Below are 7,486 nucleotides of genomic sequence, written 5' to 3'. Positions count from 1 at the left end.
TGAAAAACATTGGAGATGCGCATTGCAGGAGGAAAGTCAAGAGTGTAGGTCACAGGATTGACCCGTCGGAGTTTTCGAAAGGACCAACAAAACGGGGAGCCAGTTTATTGGAAGGCACACGAAGATTCAAGACGCCTACGATCAGCCTGGAACTTTTGGTGCTGCATAGAACGATGAAGGCAGTCCTGAATCTGCACCCACGTGGAACGGAGTTGCCGGAGATGCTCCTCCAAAGCTGGAATACCCTGAGACTGAGAATGAATTGGGCAACAAGGATGGTTGAAACCCATAATTCGCCATGAACGGGGATAACTTGGAGGAAGCATTAATAGCACTATTACGAGCAAACTCTGCCCAAGTTAGCAGTTCAGACCAATTATTGTGGTGATCTGAGACATAGCAACGGAGGAACTGTTCCAGAGCTTGATTAGACCGTTCCGCAGCCCCATTGGATTGAGGGTGATATGCTGAGGAGAAGGAAAGCTGGATCCCCATTTGAGCACAAAAGGAACACCAAAATCTGGAGACAAACTGGCTACCCCGGTTCGACACTATCTCCTTGGGTAACCCATGTAAACAGAAGACCTCCTGGGCAAAAATTTAAGCAAGCTCCTAAGCGGTAGGCAACTTCTTCAAGGGAATGAAATGTGATATTTTAGAAAAACGGTCAACCACCATAAGGATAACACTATTGCCATTGGAAACAGGGAGCTCGACAATGAAGTCCATGGAAAGATGTGTCCAAGGAAGCTCACCATTAGCAATAGTTCGAAGAAGACCCACAGGAAGACGTTGAGGAGTCTTATTCTGTGCACAAACTGAGCAGGAGGCAACATACGCAACAACATCAGAACGAAGACCTGGCCTCAAGAATTGTCGAGTGACAGACCAAATAATTTGGTTCTTGCCTGGGTGACCGGCGGCTTTAGGATAGTGGTAAGTGTGCAAAAGTTTATTTAGAAGATTCTCAGGAACAAAACACTTACCACTAGGTTTCTCAGGAGGTGCATTGGTTTGTGCAGCCAGGATCTCCTCCCCCAAGGGAGAAGTCAAATTAGTACGTATGGTAGCCAAAATATGGTCAGGAGGTATAAATGGAGTAGGTACAGACTCCTCCTTAGACAGAGGGGAAAATTATCAAGAGAGGGCCTCAGCCCTAACATTCTTACTACCAGGCAGGTAGGAGACCAAATCATTAAACCAAGACAAAAATAGCACCTATCTGGCCTGTCGGGGCGACAAACATTTTGCTTCAGATAGATAAGTAAAATTCTTGTGGTCAGTAAGAATGAGCACTGGCACGCTAGTACCCTCGAGAAGATGCCTCCATTCCTTGAGTGCCAAAAATATGGCCAGTAATTCCCTGTCACCAATTTCATAATTGCACTCCGCTGGAGACAATTTCTTAGAGAAGAAACCACATGGATGCAAGGAACCGTCAGGCGTAGGATATTGAGACAAGAGGGCACCTACTCCAGTCTCAAATGCATCGACCTCAAGAATGAAAGGCAGGACAGGGTTAGAATGAGCCAGAACTGGAGCAGCAGCAAAGGCAGTCTTAAGACTATCAAAGGCCTTAATGGCAGTAGGTGACCAATGGAGTGGATCATTCTCTTTACGGGTCATGTCTGTGATAGGTTTGACCAAGGAAAAAAAGTTTTTAATAAACTTTCTATAGTAATTGGCGAACCCCAAAAAACATTGAATAGAATGAAGACCAACTGGGCGAGGCCACTGCAGAACTGCAGATAACTTGTCAAGATCCATGGAGAACCCTGCAACAGAGATAACATAACCTAGGATGGTTACTTGAGTCTGATGGAACTCACATTTCTCAAGTTTATAAAACAGGCCGTTCTCACGTAGTCTCTGAAGAACCCGTGTCACATCACAACGATGAGTCTGAAGTTGGAGGATGTTGTCCAAGTACACCACAACACACTGTTGCAACATATCTCATAGGACATCATTAATAAATTCCTGGAAAACAGCAGGATCATTACATAGGCCAAAGGGCATTATAAGATACTCATAATGCCCGCTCATGGTGTTAAATGCTGTTTTCCATTTGTGGCCCTCCTTGATCCTAACGAGATTGTACACTCCTCTCAAATCAAGTTTAGTAAAGACCGTAGCTCCCTTGAGGCAGTCAAAGAGTTCCGTAATGAGCGGAATAGGGTAAGCATTCTTAATGGTAAGATGATTAAGACCCCTATAACCAATGCATGGTCTTAACTCGCCACTCTTTTTCTTCACAAATAAGAAGCTAGCCCCTGCAGGAGAGCAGGATTTGCAGATGATCGCCCGTGACAGAGCATCGGCAACATACTCCTCCATAGCACAATTCTCTGCAACAGACAGAGGGTAAGCCCGGCCCCGAGGAGGAATGGCTCCGGGTTGCAGGTCTATGGCACAATCGTAAGACCGATGAGGAGGCAACGTACTGGCACGCACCTTGTCAAAAATGTCTAGGAACTCTTGGCACTCCTCTGGCAATTGAGATACCGAAGAAGTGCACAAGACTTTAACTGGTTTCAGAAGACAAGTGGAAATACAGTGAGGAGACTACGACAAAATTTCGGACCTGCCCCAGTCGAGACTGGGATTGTGCTTTTGGAGCCAGGGATAACCCAAAACAACTAGAAAATGCGGAGAGTTTATCACCTGGAACTGGAGGGTTTCAAAATGGAGAGCCCCAACAGCCATGGATAACAAAGCAGTTTCATGAGTAATGGGCTGAAGGGGCCTGCCATCAATGGCCTCAATAGCAAGCAGAACGGACAGAGGCAAAACAGGAATGAAGTGCTTTGATACAAAAGCACTGTCAATGAAATAGCCCGGAGTCAACAAGAGCCTGGGTGACTATGGAGGAGTCCACCCAGGAAAGGACAACTGTGACCAAAGGTTTCTCCTTTAGCGGTTCCAGGGAAAAGGATAAACCACCCAAGGTCTGCCCCGACAGGACCTTAGGTGTGAGCGTTTCCCAGCCGTTTAGGACAAGACTTCAAAAGGTGGTCCTGTAACCCATAATAGAGGCAGAGCCCCTCCCTCCTCCTAAAGGCCCTCTCCGCCGTGGAGAGACGCGTGAATCCCAAATGCATCGGCTCAGCAGTACCTTGTGACTCGGGACCAGGAGGCATGGGAGTAGAGGGAGGCATCGGTGGGAATGAACACGTAGGAGACAACGGAACAGGAGGCTTCCGCAAGCGCTCCTTGAAAGAGGGCGTCTCACTTAGTCTGTTGTCAATTAGGATAAAAAAGACACCAATGCCTCGAGATCTGCTGGTAAATCATTGGCAGCAACTTCGTCTTTAATCGCATCAGAGAGCCCATGAAAGAAGATGGCAACAAGGGCTTCATTGTTCCAACCTACCTCTGCGGCAAGCGTACGGAACTCAATGGCATACTGAGCAGCAGATCTTGTACCTTGCTGAATGGACATGAGTCGTTTAGCAGCAGAGGAGGAGCGAGCCGGAACATCAAATATCCTTCGAAAGGAGGCCACAAATTCAGGGTAATTTTAAATCACAGGTTTATTAGTCTCCCACAAGGGATTAGCCCAGGCAAGAGCTGTGTCAGAGAGCAATGAGATGAGAAATCCCACCTTAGCTCTGTCAGAGGGAAACGCCTGAGGTAACATCTCAAAGTAAATGCCCACCTGGTTCAAAAACCCTCTGCACTGATTAGGATCGCCTCCATAATGCTGAGGTAGAGGTGCAGAACCAGACATGCTCCTGGTAGGACTAGGTGCAGCAGCAGAAACAGGAGCAGCCATAACTTGTGGGAAACTTTGGTCCAAATGTGCAGTGCGAGTCAGCAGGGTTTGCAGGGCTAGTGCAAATTGATCCAAGCGGTGATCCTGTTCATCCACCCTGATATTTATGGCAGGTAAAGGTGGATTATTAGCACCATCAGGATTCATGGCCCTTGCGTAATGTCAAGGTGCCAGGAATCAGACTGAGACGAGAAGTGCAAAAATAATCACACCTTTATTAAAAGCAAAAAATAATAAAAAGTCCACAAGTCAAATAACAAGTCAGGAATCAAAACCAGAGCTGGTAGTCAGACGAGCTGAGTCAGGAGCCAAAGTGAGTAGTCAGACGTGCCGGAATCAGGAACAAGGAGAATAGCAGAGTCAGGAACAAGCCAGGGATCAGGAACCAGAAGGGACGTCAGACAGTCAGGTAATACACAGGAGCTCTCACAAACAGGTCTGAGACAACGCAAGGGCAAAGCATACTGAACAGAGGCCCTTTAAATAATAAGTGATGACATCACAATTCTGAGACTGCATCCTGTCTCACACGATGATGTACACCAGCCTGGCTATAAAAGGAAGTGCAGGAAATGAGCAGCATCACACAGTATGCACCAGAGTCAGCAAGAGAGGTGAGTAAAATGGCTGCCAGCAGCACATGGCAAACAAAACAGGGAAAAAACCCTGACACTAGCACCCCCGCCAACGACTGGCCTGAAGCCTCAGTCCAGTCCCGCCAACCTCACAACCTTACAAAGGGCCTCCTTGAAATCATGGATAAAAAGCTGCAGTCCAAAGTTATTTAGATGCACCCCATCTTGCAAATAAAATTCACCCTTCCCAACCTCCAAATCTGGATGATGAACTACTGCACCTCCAATTCTCCGGACAAAAGACCCCATCAGCTTATTAACTTTCCGTCTGCTTTTATCTAACTGCACAGGGTCCCAAGCCGCCCTCCAAACCATCCGTGGAACAATATCCGACCACACAACCGTCAAAGTAGGGTACAACTCAACCAACATCCAAGATCTCTCTTAGTGTGCCACACCAAATCCCTCTGTGGCACAAAACCCAGACCATTGTCCCTGGCATGGACCACCAACACAGACGGAGGTTGAAACCGCCTGCAATAGTCTACCACCAAAGGCAACAACCTGTCCCAACGAAGTCCCTGGACACCGAACCATTTAACTTCACTACACGACTTGTCAAAACTCAACTGCAAGCCATCCACCTTCCCTGCAGCCGCTCGTTACACCCAATAAATAAAAGAGTGGCCGACCAACCATAACCGTTCCAAACCTAGAACACAGAAATATGAATAAATGAACACCATTAGACACCATACTCAGGACGGACATACAGACGGAACCTCCCAGATCCCCACCTACCAATGCCCTTAACCACATTCTCAGACAAACCTAAAACTTAGGCCTCCATTGCAGCTCCGATTCTGAAAGAAAGGGATCCAAAATCCACCGAAGAGAGCCCCAAATTCACTAATGATTTTTTGAGAACAGCTTGAAACTGGAACTGAGACAAAGGAGAAACATCCTGGTGAACCAACAATGATCCCCCACAATGGGGCAACCCCCCAAATAAGTCTTCTAACAATTCCAAGGACAAACTTCCAAACCATTTGGAAAAAGGACAACTGTCCATCCCTTCCCCATCTGGTCCATTTTACTCCGTCTCAAGACTATTTAAACCTTGGAATCAGACAAAAACACATCTAAAAAACCTAAGCCCCCCCATGGTAGCCAAATTCTTACTAACCAATTCTGACATTCTAAAAGCCCAGAAAAAGGCCAAAACAAAAGCCAATCGGAACAAACTTCAAAATTTGATACACACACGACCAATAACACCCCATAAAGACGTTGCAACAAGGAGAATGTAATTGGACGCCTGCTATCAGGAAGACTATGTCCAAAACCCCTCTTCAAACCCTTCAGAACCTGATGGACACAAAAACATTTGGTAATGTCATGCAAACCCAAAAGCCGTAAACGGAAAGCTAACGCAGACAAAGGCCTATCCATAGCAGAAGAGGACAAATGTGAGGACTCCCACTCCCACATCCATTCCAACAAAGAACCAGTAAGGTCCTTGTTACCCTCGAGAACACCCTGTGAAGTCAACAGAGCTTCCCATTCCCACCATACTCTGGAGTAAGCTGCCCAAGTACCTGGTGTAAGCAAAGCCCTCACCAATCCAGCCAGTCCTCCACTCCAAGCCTCCACAAGAAACTTGGGAACGGACAACCCTCCACATCTGCCAGCGGAGCCAACTCCCGAAACCGCTGCCACTGAAAATGAGATAGAGAGTCTGCTATAGAACTAAATACACCTGGAATGTGTTTGGCTTTAATGCAGACATTCATCCTAAAAACATTTCAAAACTAAGACTCTCAGCAATCTCAATACAGGAAGAGACAAGGCCGTCAAAGTATTCAATGCATAAACCACTCCCATATTGTCCTAATAAAAAAACACTGCACGGTTGGCCAAATCATTTTTCCACACAAACAAGCATACAACAATTGGAAGCAATTCCAAAAAGATCAAGTTCCTAACCAAACCCAATGCCGACCATTCAGCCAGCCATGCAGCAGCACACCAATGGCCCACAAAATAGGCCCCAAAACCGCAACTGCCAGCAGAATCAGTCACAAGACCCAGTTGTTCATTAGACACCCGTGCCCTCCTGAAACAAAGCCAAGCCATTAAATCCCAACAAGAAATGCCTCCATACCCTCAAATCATCCTTAAGCTCCTTAGAAATCCGCACAAAATGATGCAGCTTGACCACCCCAGCAGTAGCCAGGATCAATCTCCTGCAGAAAACCCTCCCAATCAGGATTATTCTACAGCCAAAATTCAACTTGCCCAAGAGGGATTGGAGCTCCCGGAGTGTGATCTTTTTACCCTACAAAGCCCGTTCAATGACTGCCAAGAGGTCAGAGACCTTATCACTGGGAAGCCGACATTCCATATTAACAGAGTCAATAGTGATGCTCAAAAAGCTGAGGGACGTGACAGGTCTCTCAGACTTCTCAAGACCCATGGACACACCAAAATCTGCCACTACCAGGGAGCACATGTCCCTCAATAGTTTACAATCTCCCGTACCAGCCGGGCCCACGAACAGGAAGTCATCAAGGTAATGAACTAGTATATATACCGTTTTTTTCACTCCTCTTCCTCCTTCTTAGCAACATCCTTCTTGGAGTCCTCAGGGACCTCAAAAGACTGCTCAAGCTGGAGGAGGGAGAACAACTCAATAAATTCCATCTTATATATTTTCTTCTTAACCTCCGACGGAAGGTGCATACCCAAGGGACCTATGGAGCAGAGGCATGACCGAGACATAGCCGTGTCTGCCACCCTCAATTCAGCCCCCCAACCGACCTCACGGGAACACTAGAGGGCGCATCGGGCACCACAACAACACCCAGATCTTAATTGGCCAAAGGAACACTCACCACGCCAGAGGCAGGAGGTGGAATGCTGATTGCCTCCACCCGCCCCAACACAGGCACACCTGCCACCTCAGGGGCATGTACCCAGGCCATCTCCACTGAAGCACTAGGGGGAACTGAGGGACCTTCCAGCTTTAATAACAATTCCCTCAAACCAGCTACAACCCTACCTGCCACTGAATCACTTTTACCCCCACGAACACTCCCTTCTAAAACATCCCTCCCCCACACAGTCTGCAACCCCG

The sequence above is a fragment of the Bombina bombina genome, chromosome 5, assembly GCF_027579735.1.
Source record: "Bombina bombina isolate aBomBom1 chromosome 5, aBomBom1.pri, whole genome shotgun sequence".
Taxonomy (NCBI): domain Eukaryota; kingdom Metazoa; phylum Chordata; class Amphibia; order Anura; family Bombinatoridae; genus Bombina; species Bombina bombina.
The sequence above is the reverse complement of the archived record's forward strand: the minus strand, read 5'-3'. Positions refer to the sequence as shown.